The sequence below is a fragment of the Tachysurus fulvidraco genome, chromosome 12, assembly GCF_022655615.1.
Source record: "Tachysurus fulvidraco isolate hzauxx_2018 chromosome 12, HZAU_PFXX_2.0, whole genome shotgun sequence".
Classification (NCBI taxonomy): domain Eukaryota; kingdom Metazoa; phylum Chordata; class Actinopteri; order Siluriformes; family Bagridae; genus Tachysurus; species Tachysurus fulvidraco.
In genome coordinates, this window is record NC_062529.1 from 18,335,398 (window position 1) to 18,350,203 (window position 14,806).

General features: G+C 39.8%; 1 protein-coding gene across 6 annotated transcripts in view; it reads left to right on the forward strand.

The window, feature by feature from the left end:
• The window catches only part of daam2 (dishevelled associated activator of morphogenesis 2), a 106,472-nt gene that overhangs the window by 21,852 nt on the left and 69,814 nt on the right, over nt 1-14,806 (forward strand). Inside the window, exon 1 of one of the 6 annotated variants that reach the window (XM_047821160.1) lies at nt 2,722-2,943. The exons of 4 other annotated variants lie outside the window; for them this stretch is intronic. The gene's annotated coding sequence lies outside the window, so the exon portion shown is untranslated. One more of the 6 variants, XM_047821161.1, reaches the window with a different exon arrangement.

Here is a 14,806-nt window from a genome sequence, read left to right on the forward strand (position 1 = left end):
TTTAAGTAGCGCTGATGGAGCATGGGTAAATTTAGCATCCTCGTTCCTCGTTTTTGCATTCTGCGTGTTCGTGTTGCTGGCTGCTCTACTGTAAGAGTAAACTATAATCATCTCCAGTGTAGCACAAGTTCACCATGCTTGTTTGCACATCTGTGACGAGCTCTGTTGCGTTGGAGTGTGACCACTTCTGCTGCGGTCTCCCCACCTAGCATCTTGCATAACATCATGGTGTCGAAGATGACTGCGTCTGCCCTCTCATTTTCTTTCGCTGGAAAGTGCATGCTATAATAACGATGGATCAAAACAAAACACACCCGTGTTGGGAGAGGATTGCTAGTGCCACACAAATAGATCTGAGCAGAATGGAATTTCTCTCCTCATTAGGGTTATATATTGGAAGCCATATTTCTGTCCTTAGAAATTAAATATGGTTATTTACAAAACAAGGCAGTAAGAGACAGAAAAGGAAGAGACTAGAAACAAATAATGTCCGAGTCGCTAGAGATAATAAAGAATGCGTTTAGGAATTGTAGCACTATTTTAAATATTGAACATTCATGGCCTTGTCTCCTAAAACGCAACATCAATGTAATTGGATTTTTTGTATAATCATGTTTTTGTTATAAAGAACAGTGAATAAATCGTTCTGTCCAGCTACATAAGTAAAAATGCATTCTTTTCTTGCCATGACAGAGTAACTAATTTGTCCAAGCGAGACTCAGCACCTATATGGGAGGCTCTATTGATTTGGATCGCTACCACATGCCATAGGGACCGAAGCTGAAACATTAGCATAATTTAAAAGGTCAAAATGTACAGAGTTTCGATGCTGACCAAAGTATTTAAGCATCCAATTCAAGTGTTGAATTATTACGTGTCACCTGTGCTGTGCTACGATGTTTTAAAATAGTTCTAAAAAAATATATATAATACAAATATTTTAAAAAATATGAAAATTTCTACAATACAAACACTAAATACAAATAAACTGGGCATGTACTAATCATCAACATTTTAACATCACTGTAGAAAGAGAGCTATGGAGTAGAACATTAACAAAACTGTACACTTTTCCTTTAAGATGTACAAAAATGTTCATTTAATAGATACATTTCTATAATTCAAGTATATGAAATTCATATTATCGGCTTTTATTTAAGCTGCGTAAACATAAGGTAACTGCGGTTTGGTGTCAATATTGCTAACTAAACCTTCACAACACAACATGACATGACATGACACAACACAACAAATACCGATTTACTGATTTCAACTTTAGCTTACGATGTTAAAAAGCTCTGACTTTGAACCAAACCTGCTGTGTGTCATGGAAGGTTAGAGGTCACTTAAGACAAGCCAGCTGCTTTTCTCCTTTAGATTAGAAGATGATTTTTCAGCCCCTGCTTTAACCTGAGCTACACTTTTGCAGTCTGTCCCGAGAGTAAGACTTTTTTTTTTGTTTTTGGCAAAGTGTAAAAACATTTAAAACACAGCTACCCTAAACAAATTACAGGTAGTGCAAAATTCAGCGGCTAGAATACTCACTAGAACTAAGTTAATAGATCACATTACTCCCGTTCTGGAGTCCTTGCATTGGCTCCCCGTTAGGTTTAGGGTTGATTTTAAGATTCTGATGCTCACCTACAAGGCCTTACATGGGTTGGCTCCTCAATATCTGACTGAGCTTTTAATTCCTTGTATTCCATCTCGCGACCTTCGTTCTTCTGAAACTGGTCTTTTAAACTGGTACCTTTAACTCGTTTAAAATCGATGGGAGATAGGGCCTTCTCTTCACTAGCTCCAAAACTGTGGAATTCTTTACCAACTGAGATAAGGCAAGCAACATCTCTTGGTACTTTTAAATCTCAACTTAAAACTCATTTTTTAGGGTAGCTTTTAATTAGACTAATTTGTAATTTTACGTAGTGCTTATTTTATAGTCTATTTTGTTGTTTTAATTTTAATCTTTATATTATGTCTGTACAATATTTTTCTTGTTTTTATTTTGCTTTTGTAAAGCACTTTGAGATGTTCTTTTAAAGGCGCTATAGAAAATAAAGGTTGTTGTTATTATTATTATTATTATTATTATTATTATTTGTCCAATAATTGGCAGGCGTAAAACCCCATTCTCCATCATGTGGCATGATGTTAGAATTTGTGTTAATATTTTCAACATGAGTAGCAAAGATATTCAGAAACGGGAGGCTTGAATTACTGACAGCATCTCTCTTTGACTCCCCAGACCTCTGATTTATAGTGATAAGGTAATTGCAATGGTCCTTGAGGAGATGATGTGGCGACACTTATCTGATTTCTATCCTAATGCACGTGTAGACAAATAGCGTAGACGTGACATCTCCAGAACAGCCTTGTTTTGTCACTCATCTGATGTGCATCGGCGTTTCCTGAATTCTGTGGTCCGCTATTTGCTTAGTCATTTAATTGTGCCAAGCTAAGTCTGGATTTCTAAATGCATTTGTGGATGTGGATGTGTCTGTGCGTATGTCTAAGGAACATACGGCACAGGAAAGGAGTTCCTCTGGGTGTTCCATGATCCCCAGCCCACTTCCGCTATCGAGCCGGGCTGGGGAATGTGCTTGCTGAGGATTAGTGATGGTTATGGGAGGAGTGGGGTTAGTGGGAAGTGCAAACTGTGAAAGGGTCACTTCCTTTCATCCTGCTCTCTTCCCATAGTGTCTAATATACACATGCATGCTGTTATATGCTGAGGACAGTATACAAAAGAGGATGGGACAGAAAGAGAAGGCACAAAAGCCAGAGAGAGAGGGAGAGAGGGAGGCAAGGATAAAAAGTAGAAGGGGGGAGTAATATCAACAGCTACAGTCCCTGAAATCCAGGCTTTGGTGCAGTAGCCCAGAGAGAAGTGGCAGGCTCAGGCTGGATCAGGAATATCATTTCAAGTACTTTCGATATTCAGAGGTAAGGTGGATCTTGACAAAAGGAAGGATTCAGTCAAGTAGGAGCAGTGCTGTACTTTCAAACGAACTTTTTATAGGTTGTGTGTTGCTCTGGGTGTATATGAAGGTTGCAAGATGAAAGATCTTCAGGACTTACGTTCTGAAAGGGGTGAGTACACATTCTGCAATCCGATCGCTCTGTTGATGTCCGTGGTTTGCCGTGCCTGAAAGAGGATCCAGAGTGGGCAGTTTAGAACAGGATCCAGATGCATTTACAGCACACAAAGCTTTAAATAGAACGAATGCCACTGTTTAAAGTCCAGTCTGCCAAAGAGGACTTCTTCCAATAAAATGAGCTTTTCAAAAGCTTTCCTGCCGGAGCGTTGCAAATATGAATGTATACAGTCATCCTGCTTTCACAGTAGATGAACGACTACGGTTGAGACACATCTGTCTCAGGTCTGTTGTTGCAAATGGTATGAAATGTAAATCTACTAGGGTTGCTGTATTCTGTATCGGGACATAAAGATCCTGTTCCTTAGTGTCTAGATTTAATTTAAATATTCCATAGCGTATACTGAACTGAGTGGCCTGAGCTCAACTGCATGTAAGAGACTGCCTTTGGAAATAATTTTGTCTGGAGGAGTTGATTAACTGACACATGGAAGCTGCTGATCACAATTGTTGGTCTCTTAGGAAGTGTGGCTCAGACAGCGGTCTGTGGTACAATCCTGCAACATCGCTATCCAAATGGGAATTGTGGGATTCTAGTTGGACCTGGGGAGAATTAAAGGATGCTTGGTGATGACTCTGGGAATGGGCTTATTTTAAATTGGCATGTGCCTTTAAATGCCAGGCAATGCTCCAGGGACCATTGTAATTCAACTGATCTACATTCCCCAGCCTAATATCTTCTCTCGTCAAGTCAAGAAGCTTTTATTGTCGTTCGTACCATATATAGCTGACGCAGTACACGGTGAAATGAGACAACATTTTCTCCAGGACCATGGTGCTACATAAAACAAAGACAGAGCTAAGGACTTAAGTAAGTTAATCCTAGCCACATAAAGTGTATCTGTGCAACCTGGTGCAAACAGTCACTCTTCCAAAAAGCCTAGCGCCTTCAACTCCGGCTCTGCACTCCACTAGTTTCCGATTAATTGGTCCACACAAGTGAGCATAAACTCAGGGTCAGTGTTTCACCAGCCTTCATCCTTTCCTTTACAACACTTCCAGAGATCATAAAATATATACCCAGGGCTTAAACTTCACCCCTTGCTTTAACCTGGATATAACTCCACCAACTATTGATTTTTCTCATTAAAACTATGAAGCCCATCATGGCAGATCTTCATCTTTGGGCAGTGATAGCTCAAGCTTGATGCTTTTACAGATGCAGTGAGAAAAGAATGGAAGCTGGTGAAGAACATCAATCAGCACTCTTAAAGAAGTCCTGAATGTTTATAAGCAGCACAGTATAATTTCTATCGATGGACATTTATATGCTTTGTTGACTATGGATTAAGTAATATTAGGCTACTGCTTGATATGTGTGTGTGTGTGTGTGTGTGGGGTGGGGGGGGGATGGTGTACAGATTTTGGCCAGTCCAGTCCTTAAATATTACAGGAAATGCTCAAGGGTTGAAATACTGTGATATTAAAGCTGATGTCATTCGGAAGTCCCCAGACGACTATAGAAAAAGGAACTCATTGTGCCACTGACACATACTAGAGGCTTATAATATACTGTATAAGCTTATAATTGTGTCATACAGTTCGACAAAAGAGCTTTGCTTTGCTGTATTTCGAGGCAGTCTCGGCTAGAGGTAGTCTCGGCTACGAGGTATGGTGTAAAAGCTTGATGCGCACATTCCAGCCATTATGAACAGCCCCGCAGACCTCTGTTCTTCAGCAGGCAGCTGTTAACCTCTCACCTTAGAGAAACATGACACAGCTTAGTAATATATGATGCTAAAATGCCAAGGCCACCTTTTGCCTGGGATTATCCGACTAAGGCAAATAGTGGAAGTCCTTCGTGACCAGCCAGAAGTGAAGGTTTGTGTCATCCTGTCACTGCTCCGAGTGAGCTGACATAACATACGCCTGGAAGTACTAGAAAGAGGAGACGACGGGATGTGGTGCTATTGCCTCAAGACATGTTGGAAAATTTCAACAATTGAGCAGCTGTTGGGTCGATTATTTGATCATATTTTTAGTTAAAACACGGTCTTGGTCTTGGTTCAAGGTTGGGAGGTCACTGAGGATTAAAGTTTATAGTTAGTTTGGTTAAGCCCAAGTACAGAATAGCACCTCACAGAATAGCACCTCACTTCTTGCTAGCCGTATGACTGTGCTTTAACATTTACATAGACCTCAAAATTAAAACAAAGAAATGAAAGCCATTTTCTACCCCCACGTATGAGCTGCTTGATAACGGATCTGATATCTGATAGTGTGACGTGAGCCTTCAGGTTCCACAAGAGCCATGATGAAACATTGGCATGTACAGTCGAAGGCTCGCGGAATGTAGACGCTAGCATAAATAGCATCCATTTCATATCTACCCCACACTATTTGCAGGTTCTCACAGCAACAGATGGATTTGCCAGCTGAAAAGTAGGTCAGTAGTACTACATTTTTAACTCTCATACCACATACTTGTAACTGCATCTCTAAATGGATGTGTGGTAATCTACTATTTATTCCATGGGCTTCTTTTTTATTTTAATTATTATTGCTGAACCACCACTTACGTGAAAGGGCTAACGGCGGTATCGGAGATTCGTAAGTCTTTAGTAATATGGAAGATTCTATAGAATGTCTGTTAAGAAAACAAACCCAGGAGGTATCCATCATGCTGGGTGCTTATTTAAAGAAAAAAAACCTGAGGAAACTTTTTTTTTTCTTTTCATATTTGTGTATTTTTTAAAAACGGTTATCTATAGCTAACTTCAAAACAAAATCACAATCTACATCTTAAAACAAGAATTTCAGCTTAAATGTATTTTCGTTTGGTTAGGTTTTTGTCACGTTATGCTAGTTTTAATAAAATGTCTTGTATAAACCACCAGCTTCCAAACCGTGAGGAACGTCAACCACTTAGCTGTCAGTAATATTGTCTGTTAATTTAGAAACATGTAGGTAATGTAATGTGTTCTTAAGATGTCTTTGGAGGAGTAGCTTGTTTTTTGGAGGTGATTTTAAAAATAGAGAGAGTTTCTGTTTCTGGATTTGAAATTTAAAAACAGTGATCTTTAAAATTGCTGACTACACCTTTAAATAAAAAGTTCTTTCCCCAGATTGTTGATTGTACATCTAAAGCAAGTTAAAGTATTTTTAGAAAATTCATCCCTTCTATCTATGAAAGTTGAATTGTTTTTTCATAAGCCTATGAAAAAAAAAATCGCAATATTATATATTTGATTTGTTTTTATTGCAAGGATTCCTGTTAAAGCAAATCAGAAGGACGCATTTAGGGGGATTTTTTTTTTTCCCTCTCCAAAATTTTGGATTGCATGCAGGATGAAATTGAGTTCTGGGCTCCACAGCAGATGTGGACATGGTTTTAATCTTTAGTAGACAATGAGCGAATGAAACGGCTTTTACCGAGATGCCTTGTGAATCCCCACTTTCCCCAGATTTAACTGAAATATTTACGCTTCCAGAGCAAAAAAAACATTTAATGTAGCCCACAAGTCCTATAAGCTGTTTGTTAGGAATGAAGCCTAGAGCGAGCAGACGAAATGTGGCAAGATGATGTGGGACACAAAGCCTCTGATATGCAGATAGTTTGCCGCAGACATGTAAAATAGATCTCTGATGCACTATTAGATGAAGTAATTCACTTGGCTCCTGCGTGCATGGCTTCAAAATACGGGTTCGTCTGTAGTGAAATTTCCGCAGACTAAATCCTGACCTGCCTGCCTTCACAAAAGTGTTGGCTGATCCAGAAGACCTTTTGGCACTGGGTTATATGCTGAAAAAAAACTCAAATGTTCTATCCAAGGCTTTCCTCCTTTTCAGGCCAGATCTTTATCTGACGAAGGGATGAAGAGGAAATCATTTAGAGGGCTGGAAAGGCTGAGGAGACGGGGGGGGAGGGAAGGAAGGATGGCTGGGTTTGTCATTCCTAACAATCTTGCTCATCGCGTTAGTGCACGTAGGCACAGTAGGGTGTGTATGTAAAATTACAGAAGTTTGGAGAACTCATCTTGTTTAGATTTTAGGATACCACCCGGACAGTTTGTCCCCGTTTGTCCCTGCGCCCCATCTAGAGTCGGAGGACTTTTTGGAACTGGCATCTCCGAATGCTTTTTTGTTTTGTGTGTCTTTTGTGTCGTCCCACATGAGCATTCCCGTGTTACACAAGCCTACACTCTATGCTAAAAGCAAACAGAGCTTGCTTTCAAACGACGAGTGCAACGGTGGAATGTGTCCCCTGTAAATGCTCCATGAAATTATCCTAGGCTCTCTATTACACGGTTAGTGAAGGTTATTTATCAATTCAGACTTTAACTCCGCTCCCATTCCTGTGTTCACGGGAAAAACACAGAGCAGAAATGAGTTAGGAATGAGAGTACACTCGGATTTTCTGTTTTTGTGTGTGTGTGTCGGGTGGAAGGGAGAAATTGACGAGGCTTCCAGTGAGCCATTACGCCAACACGCTTATTTATTATCTTTGTTTCTATATTAGGGCTCAGTGTATGTGAGTGCATATTGTTTAGACAGCACATGTGTTTGTGTTCATCCTTTCCATTCTTTTTCACAAAAATACACAGATTATGCAATACGAAATTTTTTTCTTTTTATATCCACAACTGTAACTGTAAAACATTGTATTCAAGTCTGGTCTGCAAACCCTGCTGTGTGTTTTTTTTTTTTTTCTTTTCTTTTTTTTCTCTTCCCTGTATATATTTGTAAAAATTTTTGGCTTATAGAATGACGTATAAAATTGACTGAGAGCTAACTGGATATTTTACTAGAAAGAAAGGATTTTCTATATTACCACGCTGTTAAGTTCTTAAATCTGATTGGTCGAATCAAGGGAGTTGGTTAATTTACACTCTTTCTAATACATTATGATTTCTATAGTGTTTAATTCAGAGGGACTTCATTAGCAAGTGTTTTGTGTTTATTTATATATATATATATATATATATATATATATATATATATATATATATATATATATATATATATATATATATATTAAAAAAAGTATAATTGTAAACAAATAATAATAATAAAAAAACTTTTATTATAGTAGTTTTTTTAATGGAGTCTCCAGTGTCCTTGCTTTGTAACAGTAAATTAGTTTTCTATCATGGTAGAGTCTTCAGGAAAGAGACAGGATGACACATTTTTCTGTATTAAAAAAAATAATAATAATAATAATATCTGCTATATTGTAAGCGATAACAGGACGTAACGTTCTGTGGGTGTTCCACAACATTAAGTAATCACAAACTGAACTGAAATTTATTACTAATAAATACAATCAGTATTCTGCAAATTTCGTTGGTATACTGATTAGAATAAAACATTATGGGCTGTGCAGTTATAGAATATGAATGAACTTGGGGGCAGGGTTACAGTAATTTACATTCAGTTCGGTTCGGTTATATTTGTATAGCGCCTTTAACAAAGAACGTCAATGTCTCAAAAGCAATATATGAAAAATATTGTTCCTAATGAGTGAAGCAGAGGTGATAGTGGCAAGAAAAAAAAATCATGACCTGAGGAAGAACCCTTAAAGAACACCAGACAACGAAGGGAACTCATCCTCATCTGACACCAGTGCAATTTTAAATAATTCCCCTTCTATAACTGTAGCTATATAACTTATAAATACAGTATGAGCATCAGAGTTGGTTCTGAATTTGCTTTATTTTATTATGTAAATGAATGATGGACACTCATATTCATATTGTATACTCCAGTGTTTTATTCATTATTAATGGTTTACAATTTAAATTCAGCCATGAATGAGAACCTCTGTCGTGTTGTGAGCGCTGTGTAGTGTGTAGGACCCCCAGTGAGTTGCGGCTGTGCTACGGCTGAATCCTGATGATGAGAGAGAGATAAAGCATGCTTTGAGACCTGTAGGACACGGTGGGCAGCAGTTTGGTCATGCTGCCATGGAGGAGGTGTGTGAGGCATCGCTGTATTCATCTGCTGGGATGCAAGACTGACATACAGTATACATTAGTGTTTGTGTGTATCTGTTTATTCCTTGGACACAATGCCTTTGTTTAAACACAAAAGTGTTTAAAAATAAACGATTCAGTAATTTATGCAATTATTTCTTGTGAAAGCATGTTATAAATGCGGCATAAGACCTTTTAACTAGAATATACATTTCCTGAAGAAAATTTGAATGGTGCTTGCACGTGGCAAATCTCGGCACTCGGTTGCTGGAGTGAAATTTTAGGAATTTTCCATTCAAGTCTATGGGACTTTTTTGGCCGCTTTTTCGTCCGCTGTGCGAACATCGTTGGTTGGATCACTTATAAAAGTCATAGCACACCTCTCCTCAATGAGCCGGTCGATTTGACACCTCATTCATGGGTCTAGGACAAAAGTTGCAGGACAAGTTATGTGGCGAATTTTTGTCCGGAAGAAGAATAATCCGTATGCAAGATAACAAGAATGTTGCTTTACAAGCACCATTAATAAAATATTAGATACTGTTATACCGAATAATGTTACTAAGCTAACCGGTGATTGACGTGCGTTATGGCGCCAGCGAGACTTTTTATTTCCTATCTCGGTTATATTTCTCCAAATATCGTTTAATTCTATCTCCAAGGACTGAGGTTCGTCATTTGTGAGAAATAATATACAGAAGATTCACTTCTGACAGCAGGGAAATACTAGTGATTGGAGCCAGAAGGTGAGGAATCTCTTCATATACAGAAATGGTGTAGCACATTTACATTAGGACCAGCTGTTTGTGATGGATTAGATACGGCGAGCCAGACTTCGTATGGGTTTATATAGATGGTTGTGTAGCGTAGAAAGCATTTCTCAGTGAACAAGAGGTGTGTGTCTGTGTGTTATTGTAAAAGAAGGAAATCTAACTGGATGGAGAAGCAGAATGGATGAATGCATGACCAGAATTGTTTGTTTTTTGAATACTGTATCACTGCACAGATCTTAGTAGCTATGAGCAAGGAGGACTGATAAAATTGCTGGATGAAATTAAAGAACTGTGTATTTGTGGAGGTTACGGATATGCGACACTGACACACTCTTTTCCTCTTTCCTTCTCTTCTCCTCCACTGACCTACTTCTAGCATGCTTGTAGGTTGAAGTGATGAGGCAGAATAAGAATGAAAGCATTTTTTTCCCCTCTGTCTGTCTGTCTGTGTTCTTTCTGAAACGCTGCTCTCCGGAGCGTGCACGGTGGACGTACTTTGCCTCGAGGCCTGTGTGAGAATCTTGCACGTGTGCAGCCGATATATATAACAGAGCCTCTGTACAAAGTAATACAGTATTACCAACCTGTATACTGTATGCTTCTTATACACCAGTGCATCCAAAAATGTCCCTATGCTCGTTTATTTCCTTCTCACCTTTCAGTGCTGATGCCATGCCGTTACGGATTTTTCACCACTTATTAGAGATCATTTTCCTCTCCTTGTCTGTGCAGAGGACACATTTCGTTACTGCTGGCCGTGAAGGACACATTTAATTGCTGTGCAGTCCATCTGCAGAAGCTTAGAGCTGCTTATACTGTGTGTGTGTGTGTGTGTGTGTGTGTGTGTGTGTGTGTGTGTGTGTGTGTGTGTGGTATCCCATCCAGACTGTATTTCTTCCTCATGCCCAGTTTTCTTGGGATATCCTTCAGTTCCAGTGCAACACAGACCAGGGATAAAGCAGTTACTTGAAATAAATGAATCAAGGACTATAAAATTAAGTGGTCCAGCCTTGAAGAGACATTTCTTTCCTTTCTGACTGACTGACGTTCTGATTCCCATCGTTAAAACATAAAGGTCAGAGTGCTGCTTGGGACCAACGTACTGTACACTGGGTAGTAGAATACACTTAAGTTCATAAATTGACTGAGAATGTTAGCAGGAACTCTGGTGCCATGTTATCTCCGTCTAACCGTATGATTATTTGCACTTCCGTTCCATAAATTGGACAATTATTGGTAGTAGATTGTGGAAGATCGAGATGAACATTTGTGACTTGTTTGTTCTGCTTGCTAAGTTGGTGTAAATGTCTTATATTGAGGTCTAAAAGAAAAACATCTGGTCACATATGCACTACTCCAGTCACATTATATACTACACTATATTGTCCACTGAAAGAATATCTGGAACCTATGGGATCGGTTCAAGGAGCAGAAAAATGCATTATTAAAAAAAAAAAATCTGCAAATAGACCAGTGAAGGATCTCCAGTTTTTTACTTTTTCTCTCTTCAATGATGGAGAGATGAGTCAAGGAGAAGTAGAGAGTCGGAAAGAAATCCGTCAAATTAGACATTCAGGGTTAATTCAATGGGAAGGTCGCCGATGACTATATACAGTATACAAGTGTTAAATAGCCATTAGTCAGGTTATTCTAATGAATGCCTGTTTGAGATAAGAACTTTCTCCAATCGTTTTCCAAAGCAAAAGTCTTATATCTCTCACAGTAGAAGACTAAAGGTCCAAGGAAACATGTTTACTGTCTAGCAACATTGGACCATCTGGAAGTATAGTTAGTGCAACCCAATTTAGAGTTCTTGCCATTTTTGGCTTTTGTCTGGTGCCGTAGCCTTTATTGTGGTTAAGGCTCTGAGCCATTGGTCCTAAGGTTGTGGGTTCAGATCCCATGACTGCCAAAAGAACCAGGTTTCAGGTCTTGAACAAATGTCTAAAAGTCCAGAATGGCAATGGAATACCTGTTGCTCTGAAGCAGCACTGAGTTTTACAGATAGCACACGACAAGAGTTTCTGATTTTGGACTAGCACCATAATTTACCCCCACCCTCCTGCCTTACACGGATTTAACCCCTCGCATTTTAAAATGGCAAACACCATAATCCTGCTTTAGGTGTTCTTTCTCACCTGCCCTTTTAAATGGATATGAGAATAAGGGAAATCTTTCCTGTTTCCTCAGTAGTCCCTACTGAGCTATTACAGCTAAGTCATACAGGATGGGCAATCAGTGTACTTCCCTTTACAATCCAAATCTTGCTCTCTCTTCTTTCCTGTAGCGTGTCTTACTTTGTATTCATAGTCGTGTTTGTATACGAGTGAATGATATCTTGGCCTACTTTTCAGCGCCGTGTTGTCCAAAAGCCAGCTCGCATGTCTAAGTGTAAGCTTATTTTCAGAGTGTGTGTGAGTCTGTCTGGGAGTGTCTGGGAGTGTCTGGGAGTGTCTGGGAGTGTCTGGGAGTGTCTGGGAGTGTCTGGGAGTGTCTGGGAGTGTCTGGGAGTGTGAGTGTGTGAGTGTGAGTGTGAGTGTGTGAGTGTGAGTGTGAGTGTGTGAGTGTGAGTGTGAGTGTGTGAGTGTGTGAGTGTGTGAGTGTGAGTGTGTGTGAGTGTGTGAGTGTGTGAGTGTGTGAGTGTGTGTGAGAGAGTGTGTGAGTGTGTGTGAGAGAGTGTGTGTGTGAGTGTGTGAGTGTGAGAGAGTGTGTGTGTGAGAGAGTGTGTGTGTGAGAGAGTGTGTGTGTGAGAGTGTGTGTGTGAGAGAGTGTGTGTGTGAGAGTGTGTGTGTGAGAGTGTGTGTGTGAGAGTGTGTGTGTGAGTGTGTGTGTGTGAGAGTGTGTGTGTGAGAGTGTGTGTGTGAGAGTGTGTGTGTGAGAGTGTGTGTGTGAGAGTGTGTGTGTATGTGTGTGTGTGTGTGTGTGTGTGTGTGTGTGTGTGAGTGAGTGTGTTGATTGTGTTGTGTGTTGTGTGTTGAGTGTGTGTGTGTTGTGTGGTGTGTGTGTTGTGTGTGTGTGTGTGTGTGTGTGTGTGTGTGTGTGTGTGTGTGTGTGTGTGTGTGTGTGTGTGTGTTGAGTGTCAGTTGGGTTGCAAACTGTAAGCTTGTATGGAGGTCATGTGGAAAGATGGATTGTCTCTTATCAGGTGAGTGTGAGGAGGCATGCAAACGGAAGCATACAGTACAAGCACTCTGGAGTAGTCAAGGAGAAAGATACAACAAATAATGTTCAATGTCATGTACAGTATGCTGAGGTTGATTATATATATTTTATTATTAGTTTTTTTAGGAAAACATGAATATAGGAGAAGGTCATATTTACCTCACAAAAGGATGCAGACAAAAAACCATAAAAGCCACGATGACAGAAAACTGAATGATTATTTGACTTAATATTGATGGAACAGCAGACGAGAATCATTATGATGTTAATCACACATTCAGTACTGACATATAGCAGCTCCAGATCTGCCATGGACATGGCAGTGTGTTTCCATGGAAACAACAGACAAGAGTGACCCCTTACTCAGACACGTAAAAACACGTAAAAAAAAAAAATCTTTTGCCCGCTCTGTCCAACATGCATTTACCAGTTAAATCTTCCTGCAGTCTGAATTAAACGTCTTTTCTCTGTTTTAATATTCAAGCCCGTGACCTGTTTATTCCCATAAACATTTTACATCAGTGTTTAATCATTGAGGTCAGAGCAGTATTGAGATTGCTCTTGGTCACGTTATGAGACGGCATTAGCATTGTGTGATTAGCTTGACTTCTCAGATGTTTGTTTCTATGTTGGAGAGCAAACAGAATGAATAGTAAGAAACCGTGTCAGCAAGCCATGATGGTGGGTTTAGTGGATGTGTGGAACTGTATAGTGAACCTTTCCGAGACAAACTCCTCCTCGATTCTTTCCATCAGCAACTGACCTCGTCAGCAATATGCAGGAACCAACATGTTGTTTTTTTTATTCTACTCGGACATTATCGCACAAACGGACAAACACCTTTTGTGTTACGCCTCAGACAGCTATACTGCTCCTGCACCTTGCCCTACCTGAGGGCAGTGGTGGCTCAACTGGTTAAGGCTCTGGGTGGTTGATTGGAGTATCGGGGTTCAAGGCCCAGCACAGCCAAGCTGGCACTGACTTGGCAATGCCCTCAACCCTCCCTGCTCCAGGGGCACTGTATCATAGCTGTCCCTGCACTCTGACCCCAAACCTCCACAGTTGGGGTATGTGAAGAAAAGAATTCCACTGTGCTGTAATGTATATGTAGCGATAATAAAGGCTTCTATGCTTCTAGGCTTCTATGCCTTCCTACCTCAGTCTGCGAGCCTTGCACCGGTCCACTAATGTACAATCCTTTGTTTATTCTATGCACCGACGCATCAAGGCAAATTCCTTGTACATGTAAAAACCGATAGTACTTGGCAATAAAGCTGATTCTGATCGTAAAGTGCTTCGCTGCATATACGGCAATATAACTGTGATAGGATGTTTTGTCCGTGCAAGCAACAAAAACAGGAAGCCATCATTTTCTATCACCTCACACTCTCCCCCTCTCACACATGTGCACCGAACAGGGGGACCCTCATAAAGAATTTACCACTAAACTATTCTTAGAAAAAAAAGCAGTAAAAATCCATTTGCTGTAGGGAAAATGCTGTATGGACAACTGGCTTCACTTCAATTTAGGAGCAATTAGAATGAGGGTTTATTGTTGTTGTTGTTGTTGTTTTTTTGAGAGATGAGCAGATGTAAAGATTTGGCAGAACCTATAATTGGAATAATAGTTACCCATGGTTAAAATTTTTTTTGTGCAAGTGTATGTACGAGCACTGCTATGATATTCAGTCCTCTCTTGAAGAAAATGTTTTCAAGCCCTGATTGAAGTGGATGCATTTGAGAGAGCAAACACTGAGCTATTTTCCTCCTTTTATTATTCAGGTTCTGGTGAGTGTGAGAGAGC